At 38.4% G+C, this 26,221-nt stretch overlaps 2 non-coding genes across 2 annotated transcripts; both read right to left on the reverse strand.

The window, feature by feature from the left end:
- Window positions 1–1,528: 1,528 nt before the first annotated feature.
- LOC148548691 (small nucleolar RNA R71) lies at window positions 1,529–1,635 on the reverse strand. The gene has a single exon (XR_015898110.1). It is a non-coding gene; the product is annotated as a small nucleolar RNA R71 (small nucleolar RNA).
- A 21,595-nt stretch (window positions 1,636–23,230) lies between these two features.
- On the reverse strand, window positions 23,231–23,338 carry LOC148548692 (small nucleolar RNA R71). Its single transcript, XR_015897931.1, has one exon. It is a non-coding gene; the product is annotated as a small nucleolar RNA R71 (small nucleolar RNA).
- Window positions 23,339–26,221: the final 2,883 nt, after the last annotated feature.

Consider the following 26,221-nt stretch of genomic DNA (forward strand, 5'->3'; position numbering starts at 1 on the left):
GATCATGCTAGAAATGCTTTCTCATGCTGGACCAAATTGGGTTTAGATGGATATGTGACTATAATCCTCGCAACACTTGATTTGGGAAATGCATGTGGTATAATCAGTGACCATACTTCATCTCTTCTCATGAGCAATTGACCAAGGAATTGGCTATTGATCAAGATTTAAAAGATTGAATTACAAGAAATTGTAATTCAATCACTTAAGATTGCCAAGGAGATCAATGAGTGCATTGATTGAGGAAGAGATGAAAATGAAATTGATCCGGAGAATGCAACATCTCCTAAGCCCAATGAACCCCCCATTTCTGATCTTACCCATTCTCTTTAATTTCTGTTACTTACTTTTATGAGCAATTCCCCCATTCCCATTTACAATTCTGCAATTTACTTTCAGTCATTTACTTTCAGTTCTTTAATTCTAGCATTTACTTTTTCTGCCATTTACCTTCCCGCCATTTTATTTTCTACAATTCTCAACTCAAATTCTGGATTCGCTCAACTAGAACATTCCTCTGATTAAAGTTGCTTGATCAATCAATCCCTGTGGGATTCAACCTCACTCTATTGTGAGTTTTTACTTGACGACAAATTCGGTACACTTGCCGAAGGAAATTTGTTATGAGACAAGTTTTCCGTGCATCAAGTTTATGGCGCTGTTGCTGGGGATTGATTGTGCATCAACAATGATTAAATTGGAGGATAACTAGATTGAGCATTTTATTTTTGTTTGATTTAATTTTCTGTTTGAGTCATTTAATTTTTGTTTTAGTTAATTTTTTTCCTTCCCCCTACTTTTTCTTTGTTATTTACCATTCATTTCACTAATCCACTAACTGTTTGATATATTGCATCACTCACACTAACAGTAATTCTGACAGATATACTTTCTGCACCTATTCTCTTTGCTTGTACTTGTTGGTTGTATGACAGGGAGAAGAAGCGGGGCTTCAACTTCCTTTGATTCTGAACCTGAGAGAACCTTCCTTAGACTAAGAAGGGAGGCAAGAGAAAAATGTGTAGTTGGTGCTGAAGAAGAAGAGGAACACTTTGAGGAATACTTTGAACCAAACATGGAAGAAAACATGGAAAACCATCGTGAAGACGAAGCTCACAACCATGGCGGAAGAGGACGAGCAAATCATGCTGAGGAGGATAGAAGAGTTTTAGGCTCTTACATCAATCCAAACCCAGGAAACTATGGAAGTAGCATTCAAAAGCCAACCATCCATGCCAATAATTTTGAACTAAAACCACAGCTTATCACCCTTGTTCAGAACAACTATTTGTTCGGAGGAAGTGTCCAAGAAGACCCCAATCAACATCTAACCACCTTCCTGAGAATATGTGACACAGTGAAGTCTAATGGTGTTCATCCTGACGCCTATAGACTGCTCTTATTTCCATTCTCACTCAAGGATAAGGCACCCAAGTGGCTGGAGTCTTTCCCAAAGGAGAGCTTGACAACTTGGGAAGATGTGGTGAACAAATTCTTAGCAAGATTTTACCCCCCTCAACGAATCAATAGGCTGAGAGCTGAGGTCCAAACTTTCAGGCAACAAGATGGTGAGACTCTATATGAAGCATGGGAGAGGTTTAAAGACCTAACAAGGAGGTGCCCACCAGATATGTTCAATGAATGGGTGCAGCTGCACATTTTCTATGAAGGGCTCTCTTATGAGTCAAAGAAGGCCGTAGACCATTCATCCGGAGGATCTTTGAACAAGAAGAAGACCATTGAGGAGGCCATAGATGTCATTGAAACTGTAGCAGAGAACGACTACTTCTATGCTTTCGAAAGAGGGAACACAAGAGGAGTAATGGAGCTAAACAATGTAGATGCTCTGCTGGCCCAAAACAAGCTCATTACCCAGCAGCTGGCTGACCTCACCAAGAAGATGGAGAGGAACCAAGTAGCAGCAATCTCCGCTTCATCAACAAACCAAGAAGGAGTGAGTGAAGAAACAGAGGGTAGTCAGGAGCAAGCCAACTACATTGAGAATTCACCTAGGCAAAACCATGATCCATACTCCAAAACCTACAACCCTGGATGGAGGAATCACCCAAACTTTGGGTGGGGAAATCAACAAGACCAAAGCCTTGATCAAAGACGCCAAAATCCCAACAATGTAAGCCACCAACATTTCACATCTAGACCATATCAACACCCCAATAACAATACCTCTCCACATCCATATCAAAACCAAAATAACTTACCTCATCCTTCCACCTCTAATCATGATCTACAATCATTTGATGACAGACTCTCAAGGATTGAGAATCTACTTGAAGGCATAGGCAAGGAGATTCAAGACAACAAGGTGTTCAAGGAGGAAGTGCCAGCCAGTTTCAAGAACCAGGGAGACACAATCAAGAGGTTGGAATCTCAAGTGGGGTATCTCTCTGAGCAAATTCCCAAACCCATAGATGGATTCCCAAGTGACACAGAGAAGAATCTGAGAGGTGAAACAAAGAAAGTAAGATGGGAAGATTGCAAGATGGTCACTATAAGTGATAAGGAGACTGGGGACAAGCCAAGCAAGCTGTCAGAACAACCTGAAGATACCTCAGTAGAGAAGAAGGAAAAAGATCATCAAGAACCAGAAATCTCACAACAAGAGCTGCTGAGACTCTATGCACCTTTTCCCCAACTACTCAATGGTGCTGTGGAGAAGAGAATATACTCAAGGTTTATAGATTTGTTTGCATCTCTGCATGTCAACATACCATTCATCAAGACTATTCAACAAATGCCCGCATACATCAAGTATATGAAGGAGCTGCTTCCCAGGAAAAGCTCACTCAAGGGAGGCCAAACTATAGTGATGAACAAGGAGTGCAGTGCCCTCATTCAACCACAGTTGCCTATGAAAAGAAAAGATCCAGGGAGTTTTCATGTCCCCTGTGCCATAGGAGAAACAATGTTTGATAAAGCACTCTGCGATTTGGGAGCAAGCATCAACTTAATGCCCTTATCCCTGGTGAAGAGGCTGAAGATCAATGAGATAATGCCCACAGATGTAGTCATAAGGCTGGCAGACAAAACTCAAAAACAAGCAATAGGAGTGGTGGAAACGTATTGGTAAAGGTTGGGAAGTATTTTCTTCCCATAGACTTTGTCATCTTAGACATGGAAGAGAGTCACACTCACCCAATCATATTGGGAAGACCATTCCTAGCTACAGCCAGAGCACTCATAGATGTGGAGCGAGGGGAGCTAATATTGAGGATCTATGATGAACGACTCAGCTTTAATGTCTTCAAACTCTCACATAAAGCACAACCAGCCCATCTGGGAAAGCCCTTGGTTGATGAACAAGGAAATAAGCAGTTGTCACAACTCAAGGAAAAGCTGGAGGAACCTAAACCACCAGAGACATGTGAAGACAACAACAAAATTCCCTTAGAAGAAGAAGTCACCAAGAGCAAGGCAACATCAAAAGGGACAAAAAAGAAGGTACCAAGGGGGTGGAGGAACAAGAAGATCCCTACGGAAGACTTCTCTCCAGGAGATCAAGTGATCTCAGCTTACTTCCCAGATATCCCCCCTAATCTCCCCACTGTACCATCTCAGTTACCTAAGGTCTTCACTATCAACAGAGTTCTCTCCTCGGAACATGTAGAGATCATTGATACAACCAATGGATATAAGTCCAAGGCAAGAGGGGAGGACTTGAAGCATTATCAACCTCCCTGATAAAGGAGAAACGTCAAGCTAGTGACGCTAAAGAAGCGCTTCATGGGAGGCAACCCATGTTTTATGAGCTTTTACTAGTGAATAAGTCAATATTCATGAATTCCAACCCAAACTTGACAAACACTTGGTGAAATCCTTATATTACAGTATATAGTGAAGAACAAGTTTGGTGTTCAAAGTGTGCCAAGAAAGCATGAATGCAACTGAGAGCATGCTAGTCTTGGAGCTTTGAACAGAACTTTTCATCACAGTGCTCCAAACTAAGTTTGGTGTCACCCCATGGTGCCACCAATGTGCATATAAGGATACACAGTTAGTTAGTTGGAGTTCATGAATAAACAAAATCTTTTCTTCTTTTTATTATTCTAGCCGAAAAGTTTAAATTGTTTTTTTTATGATGGTTAATTCTTCCTTTTCTTCTTTTATCTTTTTAGAAAAAGGAGAGGAACATTGAAGGAGATTGATTGGACAACTAAATGAGAAGGGTTCGGCCACTTCATGAGGAGAAACTACACACTTGTTCTAAAAAGGGAAGGCATTGGAAAATGTTGCCATGCAACATTGAAAAGAATGGGACCCTTGAAGACCGAGCAATCTCCATCATAAAGTGATGATCCTTGTCCTTTCTCCATGCACAACCCCAACCGTCCATCAAACAACCACTCCATCAATCCACACCCTCCATTCACTCACAACCTCTCTATATAAGTGATCCTTATTCCGTACCCCACTCTGCACACCTCTCCATTTCGGATTCCCCTTCACTCCCTTCATTGCACTCAACCCTAAACAACCAAAAGTCTCCACACCATTGCCAACTTCACACATTAACCCTCATTCATGGCATCCTCAAGCTCTAAAAGAAGGAAGGGAAAGGAACCTATGGAGCAACATCTGTATGATGAAAAGAGATTTAGAAGCTTGCACCATGCATTGTAATACGAGTGGATGGTGGATAAGGAGATCATTTATGAGCTGGGATTTCAAGTTAGGAAAACTGAGTGTCCCAAAATCACAGAGAAGGTAGAAAAGAGAAGATGGGAGCTCCTCACTGATCCGGTCATTAAGGTGAATGCAAATCTTATAAGAGAGTTTTATGCAAATGCGGTCCGATATGATAAGGCAGATGAGTCATATACAAGCTTTGTGAGAGGAAAGATTGTGGATTTTGGTCCCATGAGTGTCATAAAGGCATTAAAACTGCGGTCCATACCGTTTGAAGAAGAGAGTTATCATTCAAGAATGGACAACAACCCTAATCATGACCAGATTATGCAAGACATTTGTGTACCAGGAGCTGACTCGGAAAGATATGCAGATAGGAGACCAAGGTTCATCAAGAGAGCAGATCTCAGTCCGGAAGCAAAGGGGTGGTTCGAAATTGTAAGGAGGTCCATCCTCCCAGCAGCGAACAACTCAGAGGTGAATCTCAAGAGAGCCACACTGGTACACTGTATACTCAAAGGAGGAGAGATCATGGTTCATGAACTCATAGCAGAAGGCATTAGAAAAATGGCAGAGAAAAGCGACTCAAGAGGAACGTTAGGTTACCCCAGCACTATTTACCGACTGTGCAAGAAAGCTGGGGTGGTGTTTGAAGATGAGGACCCCGTGTGGATAAAAGAGGGCATTCCAATAACCGTTCGACGAATGCATGCTACCGCATCCCCCCTGCCTCAACGAAAGCAAAGGAAGAGGACAACCCCTCAAGTAGTGGAAGGACAGGTCTTAGAGGGGCAAGCACCAGCCACCTTGGATATGCACGAATTGCAGGAAGCCATTGATGGGCTATCTCGACAATATTTGGAAAGCCAAGAAACACAGAGAGAGCTTCAACTACAGATGATGGGGCAGCAAGAAGAGTCACTCTCAAGATGGATGACTCAACAAGGGGAGTGGCAAAAGCAAATGATGGATCAGCAACTGAGTCAAGGGCAACAATGGAGTGAAACATTCCACAGGATGGAACAAAGGCAAAATGAGCAACAAGAATCCATCTAGAGGCTAATCAACATCCAAGCACATCAAGGTGCACATATACATGAGATGCATCGAAGACAGATAGAACACGGAGAACTATTGGACGAGCAAAGGGCATTCACAGAAGGAGTTTACCTGAGCGAGACTGGGCATCATATAAATACTCAAGCCAGGCTCGGTTACTTGGTAGGACAGCTGCCTATATTGCATCCAGGAATCACAAGGTATGAAGAAATGAGGGATGAATTAGCACGAGAAGAAAGACAAAAGGTGGAAGAGAGTCATGAATCAGTAAGGAAGGCACTTGAGGATTGGAAGCAAGCAAGATTGGCACGGATGCGAGGGAATGCAAGAGGACACAAAGAAGACAAACAAGGAGGAAAGCATGGGCATCCACAAGAGTAAAAGGTGGTGACGTTCCTTCTTTGGTCCATCTTTTTTTTTCTATGCTTTGAATAAGGAAGATCTTGTATGAAATAGAACTTGCTTCCATGTTATGTTTAAACCTTTTTTAAATTCTGTCTTTTAAGTTTTTGTGTTGAAAAGGTCTATGTTTGCTGGACTTTATGTCACTACACCCTTACTTTGCCTACTTGTATGTTTGTCCATTTAAATCAAATAAAAGGAGAATGAGTGTTTTTAAAAGACCAGAGAGGAGTTCATACTATGGAGTGAGTTCGTGAGTTTATGGTGTGATCATAAGTTAGCTAAGTTGGTTCAACCACAAGGTGAGAAGACAACTATCTGTCATGAATACTATGCTTTGAACACACCCCATGAGACTAGCTAAATAAGAAGATCCTAATAAGAAAAAAGGAAAGAACAATAAAGGTTGAAAAATAAAAGAAAAAGAGTAAGCAATAAGGCTAGGCACCAATGGTTTTTAATCTTTAGGCATGTGTCTGTGGTGCTCCTGTGTGAGGGATCTACTTGGATGAATAAGCTCTTAGGGGTGCCTTATCACTTGGTAACTTGGGTTAACTAACTCGGGATTATCAGCTGAAAGTCCACTATCAAGAGTAACCCTCAATACAGAGCATTTAGTAACCCAAAGAGGTGCTGGACACCAAGGTCTCAAGAAAAGAAAATAAATAAACTATGTGCCTGTGGTGTGTATGTATGGGGGAGAGACTTGAGCAAGTAAATCCTTAGGGGTGCTTCAACACCTAGCACCTTGAACCAACTGGTTTGGGAGTGTTGGCTGAAAGCTTATTTTAAAGAGTTACCCCCTTACAGAGCACTTAGCTTAAGAACAAAAATAAGCCCTGAAATAACAACAAAAGGATTAATGAATAAAAGTCTCATGGGATGCAATCACAGTGAGTATTCTAGGACATGATAAAGGTCTGAAAGCCAGGAATGAACCTAAGTTGCTATGCATAAAACCACCATAAAACCAGGGACATGACTTCCACAAGAATGACTCATTTCTCTTGGCATTCCATTCATCATTCTCTTGTTCCAGTACTTGCTTAGGGACAAGCAAGCTTTAAGTTTGGTGTTGTGATTCCAGGACATTTTGGCCAGTTTCACTGACCTTTTCTTTACTGTTTTTAGGGTAGTTTCATGCATTTTCTTAGGAAATAAGCTAGTTTTGGGTAGATATTCACTTACATCTTGATTCAAGCATACATTGTGAATTTTACATGATTTCATGAGGATTTTGCATGAATTTAAGGACAAATTGGATGTTGCATTTTCCATGACTTGGACTAGAACTTTGATGCACTTTATTGCTTGATTTCAGGACAAAGGAAGCAAAGAAGAACCACATTAGTGGCTACGTTAGTTACACTAACGTTAACACTAACGTGGAATGGGAGTAACTTGCAAAGTTAATGAGAAAAGTAATTGCCAATAACGCTCTCGAAGCCATCATTGCCCACGTTAAGAGTCACTTTAACTAAGTTAACGTGAACTCTAACGTGGAAGAAAGGAAATGGAGCCAACATTAGTGACACTTAACATTATCACTAACGATTGGACCAAGCTCATAAGTGGCCATGTTAGTTGCCACGTTAACTTAGTTAACGTGGCCTCTAACGTTAAGAAGTAAAGGGGAAGCCAACGTTAGTGACATTCAACTTTGTCACTAACGTTGGCCAAGTCACAATAAGCCACGTTAACTTCCACATTAACCTAGTTAACGTGGAAGCTAACGTGAGGAGACAAAGTGGTCGACAACGTTAGTGACACCAAACATTGTCACTAACGTTGGAAGGAACCCACACAAGCCCCAATAAGCCACGTTAACTCCCACGTTAACTTAGTTAACGTGGCAGTTAACGTGAAGAAGAGAGGTGATCGCCAACGTTAGTGACACCCAACATTGTCACTAACGTTGGAATTAGCCCACATAAGCCACTATGAGCCACGTTAACTCCCACGTTAACTTAGTTAACGTGGAAGCTAACGTGGATAAGGGAATGATGAGCCAACGTTAGTGACACTCAACTTTATCACTAACGTTGAAGATGGCTAGCATGGCCACGTTAGAAGCCACATTAACCTAGTTAACGTGGACTCTAACGTGAGAAATAGGGGCACATTGGAACGTTAGTGACAATGGTAAGTGTCACTAACATTCTCGAAGGTTGGCAAGCCTACGTTAAAAGAGCCACGTTAACTAAGTTAACATGGACTCTAACGTAGGGAAGGGGGAGACTTCTCAACATTATTGGGAAAGGCAAGTCCCAATAACGTGTGCGAAGGACAAAGAGGCAACGTTAGTGGCAACGTTTGTGCCACTAACATTGAAGATAACGTGGCTCTTACTTGGGTGAGGAACGTTAGTGAAAAAGGTGATTGTCACTAACGTTCTCGAACCCATATTTTCACTGAACATTAACACCACTAACGTCCTGAGCTAAAGTCTCTGTCCACTTCACACTTTCTCTCTGCAAGTAAAGCCAAGCCCAATGAAGAAGAGAACTGCTTCAAACTCAAGATCCAAAGGCCTATACCCAAGACTTGAAGAGCCAACTAGAAGAACAGAAGAGTAGTATATATAGGAGTAGCTTTGAATTAAATTGGGAGTTGGAAATTATAGGGAGCCTCTTGGCATAGAACTACTCTCTGTATTTACTTCCTCTACACTTCTAGTTTTCATTATATATTCTCCATCTTTGTTTTCATTTTCCAGAGCTATGAACAACTAAACCCCTTTCATTGGGTTAGGGAGCTCTGTTGTAATTTGATGGATCAATACTAGTTTTCATTATTCTTCTTCTATCTTGTCTCTTGATTTTACTTGAAAGCTTTCGATCTTCATCCAATTGGGTAGTTATCTTGGAAAAATTCATACTTGGATCTCTTCTGAACCTTGAAAGAGGAATGAAGAGATCATGCTAGAAATGCTTTCTCATGCTGGACCAAATTGGGTTTGGATGGATATGTGACTATAATCCTCGCAACACTTGATTTGGGAAATGCATGTGGTATAATCAGTGACCATACTTCATCTCTTCTCATGAGCAATTGACCAAGAAATTGGCTATTGATCAAGATTTGAGAGATTGAATTACAAGAAATTGTAATTCAATCACTTAAGATTGCCATGGAGATCAATGAGTGCATTGATTGAGGAAGAGATGAAAATGAAATTGATCCAGAGAATGCAACATCTCCTAAGCCCAATGAACCCCCCATTTCTGATCTTACCCATTCTCTTTAATTTTTGTTACTTACTTTTATGAGCAATTCCCCCATTCCCATTTACAATTCTGCAATTTACTTTCGGTCATTTACTTTCAGTTCTTTAATTCTATCATTTACTTTTTCTGCCATTTACCTTCCCGCTATTTTATTTTCTGCAATTCTCAACTCAAATTCTGGATTTGCTCAACTAGAACATTCCTCTGATTAAAGTTGCTTGATCAATCATTCGACCTCACTCTATTGTGAGTTTTTACTTGACGACAAATCCGGTACACTTACCGAAGGAAATTTGTTATGAGACAAGTTTTCCCTGCATCATGTTTACCGAAGAAGATCCTTGAGCCTTAAACACAAGGTAGTCCTCATTCAATTGAAGGACTAACTCTCCTCTGTCCACATCAATCACAGCCCTTGCTGTGGCTAGGAAGGGTCCTTCAAGGATGATGGATTCATCCTCATCCTTTGCAGTGTCTATGATTATGAAGTCAGCAGGGATGTAAAAGCCTTCAACCTTCACTAAGACATTCTCTATAAGTCCATAAGCCTGTTTCATTGATTCGTCTGCCATCTCTCGTAAGATTCTTGCAACTTGTACCTCAAAGATCCCTAGTTTCTCCATTACACAGAGTGGCATGAGGTTTATACTTGACCCCAGGTCACATAGAGCCTTCTCAAAGGTCATGGTGCCTATGGTACAAGGTATTAAGAACCTTCCGGGATCTGGTTTCTTCTGAGGTAATTTCTGCTAAACCAAGGCATTCAGTTTCATGATTACTCCTAGATACCGAGCTACTTGTTCTTCAACAATATCTTCATCCTCATCAGAGGAAGAATCTTTATCAGAGCTCATGAACTGTAGCATTAAGTTCCATGGAATCTCTATGGTCCCTATATGAGTCTCAGATTCCTTTGGTTCATCAATGGGGAACTTCTTATTGGTCAGTGAATGTCCAGCAAGGTCTTCCTCACTGGAAATCACTGCCTTTTGGCTCTCTCCAGGTTTGGCCACTTTGGATATAGTTATGGCCTTAATCTCTCTTTTGGGATTCTCTTCTGTATTGCTTGGGAGAGTACTAGGAGGAGTTTCAGTAACTATTTTACTCAGCTGACCCACTTATGTCTCCATATTTCTAATGGAGGATCTTGTTTTAATCATGAAACTGAGAGTGGTTTTAGATAGATCAGAGACTATGGTGGCTGAGTTAGAGAGGCTCTGCTTAGAATTCTCTGTCTGCTGCTGAGAAGGTGATGGAAAAGGCTTGCTATTGCCAAACCTATTTCTTCCACCATTATTATTATTGAAGCCTTGATTAGGCTTCTGCTGATCCTTCCATGAGAAATTAGGATGATTCCTCCATGAAGGATTGTAAGTGTTTTCATAGGATTCTCCCATGTAAATCACTTCTTCCATTGCAGGATTCTCAGGGTTATAAGCTTCTTCTTCAGAGGAAGCTTCTTTAGTACTGCCGGATGCAGCTTGCATTCCAGTCAGATTCTGAGAAATCATATTGACTTGCTGAGTCAATATTTTATTCTGAGCCGCATTCAGAGTATCAATCTCAAGAACTCCTTTCTTCTGAGTCATCCCCTTATTCACAGGATTTCTTTCAGAATTATACATGAAGTGGTTATTTGCAACCATTTCAATGAGTTTTTGGGCTTCTGCAGATGTTTTCTTCAGATGAAGAGATCCACCAGCAGAGTGTTCCAATGACATCTTGGACAATTCAGACAGACCATCATAGAATATACATAAAAGGCTCCATTCTTAAGCATGTCAGAAGGATACCTTCTGATCAATTGCTTGTATCTTTTCCAAGCTTCATAGAGGGATTCACCTTCCTTCTGTCTGAAGGTTTGGACTTCCACTCTAAGCTTGCTCAATTTTTGAGTTGGAAAGAATTTGGCGAAGAAAGCATTGACCAACTTTTCCCAAGAGTTCAGGCTTTCTTTAGGTTGTGAATCCAACCATATCCTAGCTCTGTCTCTTACAGCAAAGGGGAAAGTAGAAGTCTGTAAACCTCAGGATTAACCCCATTGGTCTTAACAGTGTCACAAATTTACAAGAATTCAGCTAAGAACTGATGAGGATCTTCCAATGGAAGTCTATGAAACTTGCAATTCTGCTGCATTAAAGAAACTAATTGAGGCTTAAGCTCAAATTTGTTTGCTCCAATTGCAAGAATTGAGATGCTTCTTCCATAGAAGTCGGAAGTTGGTATAGTAAAGTCACCAAGCACCTTCCTTGCATCTCCACCATTGTTGTTGGGTTCGGCTGCCATGTCTGCTTCTTTTTCAAAATTTTCTATAAGGTCCTCTCCAGAGTGTTGTGCTTTAGCTTCTCTGAGCTTTCTCTTCAGAGTCCTTTCAGGTTCAGGATCAGCTTCAACAAGAATGTCCTTATCCTTGTTCCTGCTCATATGAAAAAGAAGAGAACAAAGAGAATAGTGGAATCCTCTATGTTACCGTATAGAGATTCCTTTATGTGAGTATAAGAGTAGAAGAATAAAATGAAGAAGGAAGAAGAAGAAATTCGAACACACACAGAGAGAGAGGGTTCGAATTATTAGATGAGTAGAAGAGAAGTGTTAGTAAATAAATAAAATAAATAGAAAGAGATGAGAGAGAGAGAGTATTCGAATATTACTTAAAAGAAAAGAAAAATTTTTTTGTTTTTATTTTAATTATAAGTTAGAATTCAAATTTTAAGAAAAGAAATAAAAGCACATTGAAAACTAAATAAATTAATTAATTAAAAGGATTTTTAAAAAATTTGTTAGTTAGTTTTCAAAATGAATGAGATAGAAAAGTAGTTAGGGTGCCAAAAACTTGGTGCACGGAATTGTGATCACACTTTTCACAACTTCGGTACAACTAACCAGCAAGTGCACTGGGTCGTCCATGTAATAAAACCTTACGCGAGTACGGGTCGATCCCACAGAGATTTTCAGCTTGAAGCAAGCTATGGTTCTCCTGTAAATCTTAGTCAGGCAGATTCAAATGGTTATGAGGTTTTGATAAATATAAGAAATAGTAAACTTTTTTTTTAAAATTAAAACAAACAAATCAAGTAATTAGTTGAAAAGGTTTGAAAGTCAAATTTTTGAAAAGATAAGAAGTTAGAAAAAGATTATTAAATTTTGAAAAAGATATGATTGAAATTTATTTTGAAAAAGATTTGAAAAAGAAATTTAAAAAGATTTGATTTTTAAGATTAAAGTTGATGACTTGACTAACAAGAAACTAAAAGATATGATTCTAGAATTTGAAAGTTGAACCTTTGATAAACCCATATTTTATGACATATTTTGTGCGTAGTTTGAGTGATTTATTCAACCCTTTACCCACTTATTCATATTAATTGCATGGTTTTACTTTCCCTTCCTTATTATGTGATGTATGTGAAAAACATATTTCCTATGCTTTTAAATTAATTATTTTAATTACTTTTATTTCCATTCGATGCCGTGATTAGTGTCTTGAGTAGTTTCGATGACTCAAAAATGGAAGGAAAGCGCAAAACGGAGTTTCTGAAGAAACTGGCATCCACGCGATCGCATGGGCGACGCGGACGCATGCCAAGCGCGAATCAACAGCGACGCAGCCGCATGACTGACGCGACCGCGCGCCTTAAGCAGAACACATATGACGCGGCCGCATGACCGACGCGACCGCGTGACAAGAAAAGCTCCAAATGACGCGACCGCATGACCCACGCGGATGCGTGACAGAGGCCACGCACCAGAAATTGCAGAAAATGCTCATAGTGAATTCTGAAGCCCTTTTTGGCCCAAATCCAAGTCCAGAAGGCATAGAACAGAGGTTATGAAGTGAGGGAATGCATCCATTCAAAGAGAGCTCGCCAATTTTTACTTTCTATGATTTAGATTTAGTTTTGAGAGAGGCTCTCTCCTCTCTCTTTAGGATTAGGATTTAGATTTAGGATTTTTATTCGCTTTCAGGATTATTTCTTTTGGTCAGGTTCAATATTCCTTTTATTTACTTTTGCAAGTTACTTTTTGAATCCTTTCATGTTACAGATCACTCTTTTATTAATGTTATTTGAGGTATTTCAGTTTAATATTGATTTCTTTTATTTATGCTATTGTTGCTTTTACTCTGAAGACATTTTTATTCCAGTAGATTTACTTCCCCTTTTGATTTTGGTTAAGAGATCAGTAACTCAGGAGTTGTCAAACTCAAACACGATTGATAATTGTTATCTTGTTAATTGAATTGAACTTCAATAATCCCAATCTTTTCTTAGGAAATAAATAGGATCCGAAGATCAAACCAATTAATCCCTTGACCTTCCTTTATATTAGTAAAGGCTAACAAAGTGGAATTAAGATTCAATTATTATCATCATTGATAAGGATAGCCAGGATAGGACCTCTAATTTCTCATACCTTGCCAAAAGTTTACTTTACAGTATTTATTTATTTTCAATTTCCATTTAAATTATTTGTCATATTTGTTCTTCATTCCTAAAACCCCAAATTTACAATCTCCATAACCAATAATAAGAACATACTTCCCTGCAGTTCCTTGAGAAGACGACCCGAGGTTTGAATACTTCGGTTATCAATTTTTAAGGGGTTTGTTACTTGTGACAACCAAAATGTTTGTAAGAAAGATTGATTGTTTGGTTTAGTAACTATACTTGCAACGAGAGTTTCCTATAACCTCTAAACCATCAATCTTCAGTTCTTCAACCTTTCTTAACAAGAAAGTAGCAAACTTGAAATTTTTGAATCAAAACATTAATTGTTAGTAAAGTTTTCGAAAATGTGAAATAAAATTAAGAAAAAGATTTTAAAAATTTATTTAAGAAATTCAAAAATATTAAGAAGAAAAATGTAAAAGATTTTATTTTTGAAAAAGATTTGAAAAGATAAAATTTTTAAATTGAAATTTTGACTTGACTAACAAGAAACAACTAAATTTTAAAAAATTTTTGACTAAGTTAACCCAAAATTTTGAAATTTATGAGTGAAATAAGGAAAAGATATTATTTTTTATTTTTGAATTTTTAATGATGAGAGAGAGAAATAACAAAATGAAACAAAGCATAAAAATTTAAGATCAAAACAGATAATGCATGCAAGAACACTTTGAATGTCAAGATGAACACTAAGAACACTTTGAAGAACATGATGAACATCAAGAACATATTTTTGAAAATTTTTAAGAAAAGAAAGACATCCAAGACACCAAACTTAGAAATTTTTTTATGTTTAGACACTATGAATTCGAAACTGCATATGAAAAACAACAAAAAACACAAAACCAGAAAATCACAAGATTAAACAAAGAAAATCATCAAGAACAACTTGAAGATCAAGAAAGAACACATTATGAATTTTCAAAAATTTTAAGAAAATTAAAAAAAATACAATTGACACCAAACTTAAAATTTGACATGAGACTCAAACAAGAAACACAAAATTTTTTTGGTTTTTATGATTTTATTAAATTTTTTTGTATATTTTTTGAAAAATTTTTGGAAATATAAAATAAAGAAATTCAAATTTTTTAATAAGAATTCCAAGATTCATGCAATGTTAGTCTAAAGCTTCGGTCCAAAAGAATTAGACATGGCCAAATGGCCAGCCAAGCTTTAGCATAACAAATACAGACATGTCCCTTCTCCAATGGAATGAGGAAACCTCGGTCCAAAAGATTAGACATGGCTTAACAGCCAGCGAGGCTTCAACATATCTCATAAAGATCTAGAATTCATTCTTAAAAATTTTTATGAATTTTTCGAAAACTAAATTCTTTTTTTTGAAAATAAAAATAAAAAGCTTAAACATAAAATAAAATTACCCAATCTAAGCAACAAGATGAACCGTCTGTTGTTCAAACTCGAACAATCCCCGGCAACGGCGCAAAAAACTTGGTACACAGAATTGTGATCACACTTTTCACAACTCCGATACAACTAACCAGCAAGTGCACTGGGTCGTCCAAGTAATAAAACCTTACGTGAATAAGGGTCGATCCCACAGAGATTGTCGGCTTGAAGCAAGCTATGGTTCTCCTGTAAATCTTAGTCAGGTGGATTCAAATGGTTATGAGGTTTTGATAATTAAAAGATAAATAATACATAAAATAAAATAAGATGCTTATGTAATTCATTGGTGGAAATTTCAGATAAGCGTTTGGAGATGCTTTGTTGCTTCTGAACCTCTGCTTTCCTATTGTCTTCATCCAATCATGCGTGCTCCCTTCCATGGCAAGCTGTATGATCGTCTCAGTGAAAATGGTCTAAGTACGATTTCTGCACGGCTAATCAACTGTCGGATTTCTCGTCTCGGATGAAAAATACTAGTTACAGCTACCGTACAGTTAATCATCTGTCGGTTCTCACTTGTGTCGGAATAGGATCTCTCTATCCTTTTACACACTGTCACTGCGCCCAACATTCGCGAGTTTGAAGCTCGTCACAGTCATCCCTTCCCAGATCTAAGTCGGAATACCACAGACAAGGTTTAGATTTTTCAGATCTCAGGAATGCTGCCAATCGGTTCTAGCCTCTACCACGAAAGTTCTAATCTCACGGACTCAGTCCGTGGATCAGAGACCCAGGAGACTATACTCCGGCTGTCGTCTAATGACTACGTTGAACATCATGTAGACCGCTTGTGATTGTTAGGCACGCGGATCTTGGCTAAGCGAGTAACGAAGATAGTGGGTGATTGTCACGGGTCACCCCTTCATTCTGACTTAATTGAATTAAGTACGAGAGTATATCTTGGAGAAGAAGTAAGCGTGAATTGAAAGGGAAACAATAGTACTTGCATTAACTCATGAAGAACAGCAGAGCTCCGCACCTTAATCTATGAGGTGTAGAAACTCCACCGTAGAAAGTATATAAGAGAAAAAGGTCTAGGCATGGCCCAATGGCCAGCCTCCTTAAAATGATCCAAAAGTCCAAAGATGATAAGATCCTTATAGTAAAAAGTGTTATTTATACTAAACTAGTTACTACGGATTACAGAAAACAAGTAACTAAGTGCAGATAGTGCAGAAATCTACTTCCGGGGCCCACTTGGTGTGTGCTTGGGCTGAGCATTGAGCTTTACACATGCATATGCCTTTTCTAGAGTTAAACACCAGCTTGGATGCCAGTTTGGGAGTTTAACTCCAGTTTTGGTGCAAGTTCCGGTGTTTTACGCCAAAAAGTGCTATTTATACTAAACTAGTAACTTAGGTTTACAAAAATGAGTAACTAAGTGTAGATAGTGCAGAAATCCACTTCCGGAGCCCACTTGAGGTGTGCTTGGGCTGAGCATTGAAGCTTTCACGTGCATAGGCCATCCTTGAAGTTAAACGCCAGCTTGGGTGCCAGTTTGGGCGTTTAACTCCAGTTCTGGTGCCAATTCCAGCATTTTACTCCAGAAAAGGGTCATGGGTGGCGTTTGAACGCCAGTTTGGGCCATCAAATCTCGGACAAAGTATGGACTGTTATATATTTATGGAAAGCCCAAGATGTGTACTTTCCAACGCAATTGAGATCGCGCCAATTGGGTTTCTATAGCTCCAGAAAATCTACTTCGAGTGCAGGAGGGTCAGAATCCAACAACATCTGCAGTCCTTTTTCAGCCTCTAAATCAGATTTTTGCTCAGGTCCCTCAATTTCAGCCAGAAAATATCTGAAATTACAGAAAAACACACAAACTCATAGTAAAGTCCAGAAATGTGATTTTTGCATAAAAACTAAGAAAAATATAATAAAAAGTAACTAAAACATACTAAAAACTATGTAAAAACAATGCCAAAAAGGGTACAAATTTTCCGCTCATCAATCAACATTCCCTTTGCAAAAGCACTAGAGCAAATGCCACTATATGCTAAGCTTCTGAAGGAATTACTGACCAAGAAGAGAAGCTGGAGGAATGATGAAACTGTGATCTTAACTGAGGAATGTAGTGCGATCATCCAACACAAGCTGCCTCAAAAATTGAAGGATCCATGAAGCTTCCAAATTCCCTGTATCATAGGGAAAATCACAGTTGAAAAAGATTTATGTGACTTGGGAGCTAGTATAAATTTGATGTCCTGAACAATGATGAAAAGAATGAAGATTGAGGAAGCCAAACCAACAAGAATGGCCCTCCAACTAGCAGATCGATCATTCAAATTCCCTCATGGATTAGTAGAAGATTTGTTAGTGAAAGTTGGAGACTTCATCTTCCCTGCTGATTTTGTGGTGTTAGATATGGAGGAAGAAGCTAAGGCTTCAATAATTTTGGGGAGGCCATTTTTAGCCACTACTGGAGCCATCATTGATGTCCAAAAGGGTGAACTTACCCTTAGGCTACATGATGAGAGAATGGTGTTCAATGTATTCCAGGCCATGTGCTATCCACCAGAGTCACTGGAGAGAGTATGAGGTTGGATGCAGTGGAAATGGTAGTGCAAGAAACCTTTGAAGAAACACTCAAAAGATTGACAGAGGTTGATTCCATGTTAAATGTTGAGGTTGCTGATGTCACTTCAGCTGAAGTGTCTATTCCAAGCCCATTGAAGGAGAAGAAAAAGGGGGAAGAAAGCACCCAAATTTGAGCTAAAAGCACTGCCTCCTACTCTCAAGTATGCATACTTGGGAAGTGATGGAAGTTACCCAGTAATCATCAATTCTGCCCTTAGTCAAGAACAGGAAGAGGAATTAATCAAGGTGCTGCAAAAGCACCAAGATGCCATTGGATGGACCCTTGCTGACTTAAAAGGAATAAGCTCATCCATATGCATGCATAAGATCTTGTTGGAAGATGATGCCAAACCCTCCATTCAAGCCCAAAGAAGATTAAATCCTGTCATGAAGAAAGTGGTCCAAAAAGAGGTTATGAAGCTATTGCAGGCAGGGGTAATCTATCCCATTTCAGAAAGTCCATGGGTGTGCCTGGTCCATGTGGTTCCAAAGAAAAGAGGGATTACAGTTGTACCCAATGAGAAGAACGAACTCATTCCTACAAGAACAATCACAGGATGGAGGAGGTGCATTGATTATAGGAAACTCAATGAGGCAACTAGAAAAGATCATTTTCCATTCCCTTTCATGGATCAGATGCTGGAGAGATTGGCAGGACATGCATATTACTGTTTTCTTGATGGCTACTCGGGATACAATCAAATAGTGGTTGACCCTAGAGATCAAGAGAAAACCTCATTTACCTGTCTATATGGAGTTTTTGCTTATAGGCGCATGCCTTTTGGACTATGCAATGCCCTTGCAACTTTCCAAAGATGCATGTTGTCTATTTTCTCAGACATGATTGAAAAGTTCATTGAAGTCTTCATGGACGATTTCTCGGTTTTTTGGAGATTCCTTCCCCAATTGCCTAAATCATCTTGCCTTAGTTTTAAAAAGGTGCCAAGAGATAAACCTGTTCTAAACTGGGAGAAATGCCACTTTATGGTGACAGAGGGGATTGTCCTTGGCCATAAAATTTCAAAAAAAAGGCATTGAAGTAGAAAAATCTAAGGTGGAATTAATTGAGAAATTACCTCCATCTAGTAATGTCAAGGCAATTAGGAGTTTTTTAGGCCATGCTGGTTTCTATAGAAGGTTTATCAGAGATTTTCCAAAATTGCAAAGCCTTTGAACAACCTACTAGTTTCTGATACACCTTTTGTATTTGATAAAAAATGCACAATAGCATTTGAAACACTGAAAATAGAACTTTCCTCAGCACCTATTATTGCCCCACCTGATTGGAATTTGCCTTTTGAACTGATGTGTAATGCATCAGACCTTGCTGTTGGGGTAGTGCTGGGGCAGAGGAAAGGCAATTTAGTGCATGTTATCTATTACGCCAATAAGGTTTTGAATGAAACTCAAAGGAATTATACCACTACTGAGAAAGAACTACTGGCAATAGTATTTGCATTTGACAAGTTTAGATCATATCTTATTGGATCTAAGGTGTTTGTTTTTACTGATCATGCAGCACTAAAATATTTACTTGCAAAACAAGAATCAAAACCAAGATTGATAAGATGGATTTTCCTATTGTAGGAATTCAACATTGAGATTAAAGACAAGAAGGGAGTGGAGAACAAAGTAGCAGATCATTTGTCCAGAATTCCTTGTGAAGAAGATAGCACCCACAAATCAAGTGTCAATGAATTCTTCCCTGATGAGCAATGAATGCTGGTTCAAAGGTCACCCTGGTTCGCAGACATTGCTAATTTTAAGGCTACAGGGGAAGTGCCTTCAATGATTAACAAGCAGCAAAAGATGAAACTAATCAATGATGCAAAGTATTTCATTTGGGATGAGCCATACTTATTCAAAAAATGCTTGGATGGATTGCTCAAAAGATGTATTTCGGAGGAGGAAGGAAGGGAAGTTTTATGGAATTGCCATGGTTCTTGCTATGGGGGCCATGATGAGTGGATAATTTATACGCTTTTTGGCATTATTTTTAGGTAGTTTTTAGTATGATTTAGTTAGTTTTAAGTATACTTTTATTAGTTTTCAAGCAAAATTCACATTTTTGGACTTTACTATGAGTTTTTGTGTTTTTCTGTGATTTCAGGTATTTTCTGGCTGAAATTGAGGGACTTGAGCAAAAATCTGATTCAGAGGCTGAAAAAGGACTTCAGATGCTGTTGGATTCTGACCTCTCTACACTCGAAGTGAATTTTCTGGAGCTATAGAAACCCAATTAGCGCACTCTCAATTGCGTTAGAAATTAGACATCCAGGGCTTTCCAGACATATATAATAGTTTATACTTTGCCTAAGTTTTGATGACGCAAACTGGCGTTCAAATGCCAACTTCCTGTGCTATTCTGAAGTTAAACGCCAGAAACAAGTTACAAACCAGAGTTAAACGCCACAAACAGGCTGCAACCTGGCGTTTAACTTCAAGAGAAGTCTCTACACGTGTAAAGCTCAGTGCTCAGCCCAAGCACACACCAAGTGGGCCCCGGAAGTGGATTTCTGTATCATTTACTTATCTCTGTAAACCCTAGTAACTAATTTAGTATAAATAGAACTTTTTACTATTGTATTCGAAGTCTTGGTCATTCTGGTTCCCCCTCTGGGGCCAAAGCCAATAAACACCATTAACACTTATGTATTTCTAATGGTGGAGTTTCTACACCCCATAGATTAAGGTGTGGAGCTTTGCTGTTCCTCATGAATTAATGCAAAGTACTATTGTTTTTCTATTCAATTCAAGCTTATTCTTATTCTAAGATATTCACTCGCACTTCAACCTGATGAATGTGATGATCCGTGACACTCATCATCATTCTCACCTATGAAAGAGTGTGTATCTATTAGCCTCCATTCTGAAAGATCGGAGTCTTCGTGGAATAAGCAATAATCAATTGGCAGCCATTCCTGAGATCCAGAAAGTCTAAACCGTGTCTGTGGTATTCCGAGTAGGATCTGGGAAGGGATGACTGTGACGAGCTACAAACTCGCGAGTGTTGGGCGTAGTGACAGACGCAAAAGGATCAATGGATCCTATTCCAACATGATCAAGAACCGACAGATGATTAGCTGTGCAGTGACAGCGCATTTGGACCATTTTCACTGAGAGGATGGACGGTAGCCATTGACAATGATGATCCCCCAACATACAGCTTGCCATGGAAAGGAGTATGAATGATTGAATGAAGATAGTAGGAAAGCAGAGATTCAGAAGGAGCAAAGCATCTCCATATGCTTATCTGAAATCCCACCAATGAATTACATAAGTATTTCTATCTTATTTTATATTTTAATTATCCAAACCTCATAACCATTTGAATCTACCTGACTGAGATTTACAAGGATGACCATAGCTTGCTTCAAGCCGACAGTCTCCGTGGGATCGACCCTTACTCACGTAAGGTTTATTACTTGGACGACCCAGTGCACTTGCTGGTTAGTTGTGCGGAGTTGTGAAAAAGAATTGAGATTATGAACGTGCGAACCAAGTTTTTGGCGCCGTTTTAGACATCACAATTTCATGCACCAAGTTTTTGGCGCCGTTGCTGGGGATTGTTCGAGTTTGAACAACTAACGGTTCATCTTGTTGCTCAGATTAGCTAATTTTATTTTATTTTTAAAGCTTTTTATTTTCGAAAAATCCAAAAAAAATTAATAAAATCATAAAAGCAAAAATAATTTTATGTTTCCTGTTTGAGTCTAGTATCAAATTTTAAGTTTTATGTTAATTGCATCCTTTTTTTTTCTAAAATTTTTTTTCGAAAAATTCATGCATGTGTTCCTCATGATCTTCAAGTTGTTCTTAATGATCTTTTTTGTTTGATCTTTGCATTTTTATGTTTTGTGTCTTTTCTTGTTTCTCATATGTATTTTTGAATTATTAGTGTCTAAAGTTTGAAAATTTCTAAGTTTGGTGTCTTGCATGTTTTTCTTTTCTTAAAAATCTTCAAAAATAAGTCTTGATGTTCATCTTTATCTTCAAAGTGTTCTTGGTGTTCATCTTGACATTCAAAGTGTTCTTGCATGCATTAGTTGTTTTGATTCATAATTTCTATGCTTTGTTTCAATTTGGTATTTTTTCTCTCTCTTTACTAAAAATCCAAAAATCAAAAAAATATATCTTTCCTTGTTTTACTCATAAATTTCAATTTCAAAATTCTATCTTTTGAAATCTTTTTCAAAAATCAAATCTTTTTCATTTATCTTTACATATTTTCGAAATTTTTTTAATTGATTTTCAAAATCTTTTTCTTATTCTTACTTCATATTTTCAAAAATCTCACTAACATTTAATATTTTGATTCAAAAATTTTCAAGTTGTTACTTGCCTATTAAGAAAGGTTCAATCTTTGAATTTTAAAATCATATCTTTTTAGTTTCTTGTTAGTCAAGTAATCAACTTTAATTTCAAAAATCAAATCTTTTTAATTTCCTTTTCAAATCTTTTTCAAAATAAATTTCAATCATATATTTTTCACAATCAATTTGAAAATCTTTTCTAACTTCTTATCTTTTCAAATTTGATTTTCAAATCTTTTTCAATTAACTACTTGACCTTTTGGTTTGATTTTAAAAGTTTTCTACTTCAATCATATCTTTTTCAAAGCCACCTAACTAATTTTCTCTCTCTAATTTTTGAAAACTCCTACCCACTTTTTCAAAATTCTTTTTAATTAACTAATTATTTCAAATTTTAATTTAATTTTATTTCTCTTTTTAATTTTCTAATTCTAACTTATAATTAAAATAAAAACAAAAATATTTTCCTTTTATTTTAATTTAAATTTCGAATTTTTTTCTCTTCTCCTTCTTCTATTCTTCTCTTCTTCTACTCACATAAAGGAATCTCTATACTGTGACATAGAGGATTCCTATTCTTTTCTGTTCTCTTCTTTTTCATATGAGCAGGAATAGGGACAAAGACATTCTTATTGAAGCTGATCCTGAACCTGAAAGGACTCTTAAGAGGAAACTAAGAGAAGCTAAAGCACAACCCTCTAGAGAAGACCTGACAAAAATTTTCGAAAAAGAAGGAAACATGGCCCAACCAAATAACAACAATGCCAACAATACAAGGAATATGCTTGGTGACTTCATTGCACCTTCCTCTGACTTTTGTGGAAGAAGCATCTCAATTCCTGCCATTGGAGTAAACAACTTTGAGCTTAAGCCTCAATTAGTTTCTCTAATGCAACAGAATTGCAAGTTTCATGGACTTCCATTGGAAGATCCTCATCAGTTCTTAGCTGAATTCTCGCAAATCTGTGACACTGTCAAGACCAATAGAGTTGATCCTGAGATCTATAGGCTTATGCTTTTCCCTTTTGCTGTAAGAGACAGAGCTAGAACATGGTTGGATTCACATCCTAAGGAAAGCCTGAACTCTTGGGAAAAGCTGGTCATTGCTTTCCTGGCCAAATTCTTTCCACCTCAAAAGATGAGCAAGCTTAGAGTGGAAATCCAAACCTTCAGACAAAAGGAAGGTGAGTCCCTCTATGAAGCTTGGGAAAGATATAAGCAATTGATCAAAAGGTGTCCTACTGACATGCTTCCGGAATGGAGCATCATATGTATATTCTATGATGGTCTGTCTGAGTTGTCAAAAATATCATTGGACCATTCTACAGGAGGATCTCTTCATCTAAAAACCCTTACAGAAGCTCAGGAACTCATTAAAATGGTTGCAAATAACCAGTTCATGTACACCTTTGAGAGGAATCCTGTGAACAATGGGACACCTCAAAAGAAGGGAGTTCTTGAAATTGATACTCTGAATGCCATATTGGCTCAGAACAAAATATTGACTCAACAAGTCAATATGATTTCTCAGAGTCTGAATGGATTGCAAGCTGCATCCAATAGTACTAAAGAAGCATCTTCTGAAGAAGAAGCTTATGATCCTGAGAACCCTGCAATGGCAGAGGTGAATTACATGGGAGAACCCTATGGAAACACCTATAATCCTTCATGGAGAAATCTTCCAAATTTCTTATGGAAGGACCAACAGAAGCCTCAACAAGGCTTCAATAATAATTGTGGAAGAAATAGGTTTAGCAATAGCAAGCCTTTTCTATCATCTTCTCAGCAACAGACAGAGAATTCTGAATAGAGCCATTCTGGCCTGGCAACCATAGTCTCTGATCTATCCAAGACCACACTAAGTTTTATGAATGAAACAAGGTCCTCCATTAGAAATTTGGAGGCACAGGTGGGTCAGCCTAGTAAGAAGATTACTGAAACTCCTCCCAGTACTCTCCCAAGCAATACAGAAGAAAATCCCAAGAGAGAGTGCAAGGCCATAACCATGACCAACATGGCCGAACCTGGAGAGAGTGAGGAGGACGTGAGTCCCAGTGAGAAAAGTCTCATGGGACGTCCTCTGGACAGAAAGGAGTTCCCCTTTAAGGAACCAAAGGAATCTGAGGCTCATATAGAGACCATAGAGATTCCATTGAACTCCCTTCTGCCATTCATGAGCTCTGATGAATATTCTTCCTCTAAAGAGGATGAAGACATCACTGAAGAGCAAGTTGCTAAATATCTAGGAGCAATCATGAAGCTGAATGCCATGTTATTTGATAATGAGACTTGGGAGGATGAACCTCCATTGCTCATCAATGAACAAAATGATCTGGTTCAACTGAAATTATCTCAGAAGAAACAGGATCTTGGAAAGTTCTTCATACCTTGTACCATAGGCACCATGACCTCTAAGAAGGCTCTATGTGACCTGGGGTCAAGGATAAACCTCATGCCACTCTCTGTAATGGAGAAACTAGGAGTCTTTGAGGTAGAAGCTGCAAAAATCTCACTAGAGATGGCAGAAAAATCAATGAAACAGGCTTATGGACTACTAGAGGACGTGCTAGTGAAGGTTGAAGACCTTTACATCCCTGCTGATTTCATAATCCTAGATATTGGGAAGGATGAGGATGAATCCATCATCCTTGGCAAACCCTTCCTAGCCACAGCAAAAGCTGTGATTGATCTTGACAGAGGAGAGTTGGTCCTTCAGTTAAATGAGGACTACCTTGTATTCAAGACTCAAGGTTCTCCTTCTGTAACCATGGAGAAGAAGCATGAAAAGCTTATTTCAATATAGAGTCAAACAAAGCCCCCACATTCAAACTCTAAGTTTGGTGTTGGGAGGCCACAACCAAACTCTAAGTTTGGTGTTGAGAGACCCCAACCTTGCTCTGATTATCTGTGAGGCTCCATGAGAGCTCACTATCAAGCTATTGAGATTAAAGAAGCACTTATTGGGAGGCAACCCAATGTTATTTAATTATATCTATTTATTTTCCATTGTTATTTTATGTTTTCTATAGGTTGATGATCATGTGAAGTCACAAAAACAATTGAAAAATCAAAAACAAAATGAAAAACAGCATTAAAAATAGAACACCCTGGAGGATAAGCTTACTGGTGTCTAAACGCCAGTAAGAAGTATCAGACTGGCGTTTAACACTGGAAAGAAGCATCAAGCTGGCGTTAAATGCCAGAAACAAGCTAAAGTCTGGCGTTTAACGCCAAAAACAAGCACCAACTTGGCGTTAAACGCCAATAAAGGGAGAAAAGCTGGCGTTTAACGCTAGAAACAAGCAGCATTCTGACGTTAAATGCCAGGATTGCACTCTAAGGGCATTTACACGCCTAAATGGAGCAGGGATGCTAAGGCCAGAGAAACCTCAAGAAAGAGGAAAGGGAAGGCAATTGCTTCCACCTCTGAGTAATGGGAGATGGAGAGATTCATCTCAAAGGTCCAATCACGCCCATCACTAAAAAGAGAATGGAGCAAACAAGAGAGCCCACTCATGGACCTCAACAAGAGCATGAGGAAGTTCCTCATCATGAAATCCCTGAGATGTCTCAAGGGATGCACTTTCCTCCACACAACTATTGGAAGCAAATTAACACCTCCCTAGGAGAATTAAGTTCCAACATAGGACAACTAAGGGTGGAGCACCAAGAGCATTCCATCCTCCTCCATGAAATTAGAGAAGATCAAAGAGCTGTGAAGGAGGAGCATCAGAGGCAAGGAAGAGACATTGAGGATCTCAAGAGCACCATTGGTTCTTCAAGAGGAGGAAGACGCCACCCTCACTAAGGTGGACCCGTTCCTTAATCTCCTTGTCTATTTATTTTTTCTGTTTTCGTTCTCTATGCTTTATGTTTTATTCATGTTTGTGTCTTTATTACATGATCATTAGTGTTTAAGTGTCTATGCCTTAAAGCTATGAATGTCCTACGAATCCATCAGCTCTCTTAAATGAAAAATATTTTAATTACAAAAGAACAAGAAGTACATGAATTTCGAATTCATCCTTGAAATTAGTTTAATTATTTTGATGTGGTGACAATACTTTTTGTTTTCTGAATGAATGCTTGAACAGTGCATATGTCTTTTGAATTTGTTGTTTATGAATGTTAAAAT

The sequence above is a fragment of the Arachis ipaensis genome, chromosome B8, assembly GCF_059453495.1.
Source record: "Arachis ipaensis isolate K30076 ecotype BB chromosome B8, ASM5945349v1, whole genome shotgun sequence".
Lineage (NCBI taxonomy): Eukaryota > Viridiplantae > Streptophyta > Magnoliopsida > Fabales > Fabaceae > Arachis > Arachis ipaensis.